Source organism: Dama dama, chromosome X, assembly GCF_033118175.1.
Source record: "Dama dama isolate Ldn47 chromosome X, ASM3311817v1, whole genome shotgun sequence".
Taxonomy (NCBI): domain Eukaryota; kingdom Metazoa; phylum Chordata; class Mammalia; order Artiodactyla; family Cervidae; genus Dama; species Dama dama.
Window position 1 is genome coordinate 109,770,077 of NC_083714.1, and position 4,508 is coordinate 109,774,584.

Below are 4,508 nucleotides of genomic sequence, written 5' to 3' on the forward strand. Positions count from 1 at the left end.
TTTCCCAGCACCACTTGTTAAAGAGGTTGTCTTTTTTCCATTGTATATCCTTGCCTCCTTTGTCGAAGATAAGGTGTCCATAGGTTCGTGGATTTATCTCTGGGCTTTCTATTCTGTTCCATTGATCTATATTTCTGTCTTTGTGCCAGTACCATACTGTCTTGATGACTGTGGCTTTGTAGTAGAGTCTGAAGTCAGGCAGGTTGATTCCTCCAGTTCCATTCTTCTTTCTCAAGATTACTTTGGCTATTCGAGGTTTTTTGTATTTCCATACAAATTGTGAAATTCTTTGGTCTAGTTCTGTGAAAAATACCGTTGGTAGCTTGATAGGGATTGCATTGAATCTATAGATTGCTTTGGGTAGAATAGCCATTTTGACAATATTGAGTCTTCCAATCCACGAACACGGTATGTTTCTCCATCTGTTTGTGTCCTCCTTGATTTCTTTCATCAGTGTTTTATAGTTTTCAATGTATAGGTCTTTTGTTTCTTTAGGTAGATATACTCCTAAGTATTTTATTCTTTTTGTTGCAATGGTGAATGGTATTGTTTCCTTAATTTCTCTTTCTGTTTTCTCATTGTTAGTGTATAGGAATGCAAGGGATTTCTGTGTGTTAATTTTATATCCTGCAACTTTACTATATTCATTGATTAGCTGTAGTAATTTTCTGGTGGAGTCTTTAGGGTTTTCTATGCAGAGGATCATGTCATCTGCAAACAGCGAGAGTTTCACTTCTTCTTTTCCTATCTGGATTCCTTTTACTTCTTTTTCTGCTCTGATTGCTGTGACCAAAACTTCCAACACTATGCTGAATAGTAGTGGTGAGAGTGGGCACCCTTGTCTTGTTCCTGATTTCAGGGGAAATGCTTTCAATTTTTCACCATTGAGGGTGATGCTTGCTGTGGGTTTGTCATATATAGCTTTTATTATGTTGAGGTATGTTCCTTCTATTCCTGCTTTCTGGAGAGTTTTAATCATAAATGAGTGTTGAATTTTGTCAAAGGCTTTCTCTGCATCTATTGAGATAATCATATGGTTTTTATCTTTCAATTTGTTAATGTGGTGTATTACATTGATTGATTTGAGGATATTGAAGAATCCTTGCATTCCTGGGATAAAGCCCACTTGGTCATGATATATGATTTTTTAAATATGTTGTTGGATTCTGTTTGCTAGAATTTTGTTAAGGATTTTTGCATCTATGTTCATCAGTGATATTGGCCTGTAGTTTTCTTTTTTTTGTGGCATCCTTGTCTGGTTTTGGAATTAGGGTGATGGTGGCCTCATAGAATGAGTTTGGAAGTTTGCCTTCATCTGCAATTTTCTGGAAGAATTTGAGTAGGTGTTAGCTCTTCTCTAAATTTTTGGTAAAATTCAGCTGTGAAGCCATCTGGTCCTGGGCTTTTGTTTGCTGGAAGATTTCTGATTACAGCTTCGATTTCCTTGCTTGTGATGGGTCTGTTAAGATCTTCTATTTCTTCCTGGTTCAGTTTTGGAAAGTTATACTTTTCTAAGAATTTGTCCATTTCATCCAAGTTGTCCATTTTATTGGCATAGAGCTGCTGATGGTAGTCTCTTATGATCCTTTGTATTTCAGTGTTGTCTGTTGTGATCTCTCCATTTTAATTTCTAATTTTGTTAATTTGGTTCTTCTCTCTTTGTTTCTTAATGAGTCTTGCTAATGGTTTGTCAATTTTGTTTATTTTTTCAAAACACCAGCTTTTAGCTTTGTTGATTTTTGCTATGGTCTCTTTAGTTTCTTTTGCATTTATTTCTGCCCTAATTTTTAAGATTTCTTTCCTTCTGCTAACCCTGGGGTTCTTCATTTCTTCCTTCTCTAATTGCTTTAGGTGTAGAGTTAAGTTATTTATTTGGCTTTTTTCTTGTTTCTTGATGTAAGCCTGTAATGCTATGAACCTTCCCCTTAGCACTGCTTTTACACTGTCCCATAGGTTTTGGGTTGTTGTGTTTTCATTTTCATTCATTTCTATGCATATTTTGATTTCTTTTTTGATTTCTTCTATGATTTGTTGGTTATTCAGAAGCGTGTTATTTAGCCTCCATATGTTTGAATTTTTAACAATTTTTTTTTCCTGTAGTTGAGATCTAATCTTACTGCACTGTGGTCAGAAAAGATGACTGGAATGATTTCAATTTTTTTGAATTTTCTAAGACCAGATTTATGGCCCAGGATGTGATCTATTCTGGAGAAGGTTCCGTGTGCAGTTGAGAAAAAGGTGAAGTTGATTGTTTTGGGGTGAAATGTCCTATAGATATCAATTAGGTCTAGCTGGTCCATTGTGTTATTTAAGGTTTGTGTTTCCTTGTTAATTTTCTGTTTAGTTGATCTATCCATAGTTGTGAGTGGGGTATTAAAGTCTCCCACTATTATTGTGTTACTATTAATTTCCTCTTTCATACTTGTTAGCGTTTGCCGTACATATTGCAGTGCTCCTATCTAACCATTCAAATTAAAAGCCCCACATACCCAAAATCATGTCCCTCTCCCATATCTGGCATCTGTGGTGAAGCTACCCCAGAATGTGAGGGACAGCAAGGAATCCACATAGCTTCCCATGTCCTGTCTTCCTGAAATTTTTCCTATGAATGATGTTCCTACAGCTCTGGTCTACTTGACAATAGATCATTTGTACTTGTTGCACAACAGGTTCTCTATTATGTCTAAGTAAGAACTCCTGGTTCTGCACCCACTGTATTCACCCTCTAATCTTCCTTACTTCAATTAAATGAGAGCATCAATCAATCACCAGTTCATATCAAGAAACTAAATGTCATTGCTAATTCCTCTTTTATATCTGAACATAAATCCAATCCATTATCAAGTTCTACAAGAGCTCTATTTTCAGAGTATAGTCAGAATTCAACCATGTTTCACTGCATTGGCCTCCTAACCACACTTTCTATTACCACAAAAGACCCATGGTCATCTTTGACAAACATGAATCAGCTCATGTCACCATCTAGTTCTAATATCTCCAGTGGCCTCTCATTCCACTTAGAATACACTCTAAATGCCCAGTCATGGCTATAAGGTGCTACATGATTTGGTCTTTATCTCATTTTCTTTTACTGTTGCTCTTATTCACTCTGCTCCAGCCACAGTGGCCTCCTTTCTTCATCATGAACATGCTAAGCTTGGTTTCATCCCAAGGCTGTTCCCTCTGCTTGGAATGGTCTTCTCCCAGCCCTTGCATGACTTTCACTTCACTCATATCCTGGAGTTCAAATACTAATTTCTCCTTCATGTGTTTCTTAACCATCCAATCTAAAGTAGCACTCTCCTTCACTCTAGATCACCTTATCCTTTTTGTTTTTTATCATTGTACTTATCACCTGAAAGTATATTATATATTTCTTCATGAGATTGTCTGTCTCCCTAATACATTTTCAGCTTCATGAGAGCTGGGACCTTTCGGTCTTTTTTGCTACTCTATGTGCAAGGCCTAAAACAGGGCTTGGCGCTGCTCAAAAATTATTTCTTGAAAAATAATGAGTGGGACTAAAAAGTTCTGAAAATCATTTCTCATAAACCTGGGAAAATCAGAGGACCTTTCTGAAAATATAATTAATCATCAATTAGACAAGGAAAGGCAGGGCTTTTTACACTTTGTGGTTGCCATTCATTCACTAAGTGCCATCCAAGTCTTTGTGACCCCATGGAAGCATGCCAGGCTTCCCTGTCCTTTACTATCTCCTGGAGTTTGCTCAAACTCATGTCCATTGAGTCAGTGATGCCATCCAACCATCTCACCCTCTGTTGCCCCCTTCTCCTCTTGCCCTCAATGTTTCCCAGCATCAGGATATTTTCCAATGAGTCTGCTCTTCATATCAGGGGGCCAAAGTATTGGAGCTTCAGCTTTAGCCTTCAGCATCAGTCTTTCCAATGAATATTCATGGTTGATTTCCTTTTGGATTGACTGGTTTCATCTCCTTGCTGTCCAAGGGATTCTCAAGAGTCTTCTCCAGCACCACAGTTCAAAAGCATCATTTTTTTGGTGCTCAGCCTTCTTTATGGTACAACTTTCAGGCCTGTACATGACTACTGGAAAAGCCACTGCTTTGACTATATAGACCTTTGTCAGCAAAGTGATGTCTCTGCTTTTTTAAGATGGTGTCTAGGTTTGTCATAGCTTTTCTTCCAAGGAATGAGAGTCTTTTAATTTCATGGATGCAGTCACCATCCACAGTGATTTTGGAGCCCAAAAAAAGAAAATCTGTCACTGTTTCCATTTTTCTCCATCTATTTGCCATGAATTTATGGGACTAGATGCCATGATCTTCATTTTTTGAATGTTGAGTTTTAAACCAGCTTTTTCACTCTTCTCTTTCACCTTCATCAAGAGACTCTTTAGTTCTTCACTTTCTGACATTAGGGTGGTATCATCTGCATATCTAAGGTTGTTAATATTTCTCCTGGTAAACTTGACTCCAGCCTGTGAGTCATTCAGCCCAGCATTTCACATGATGTACTCTGCATGTAAGTTAA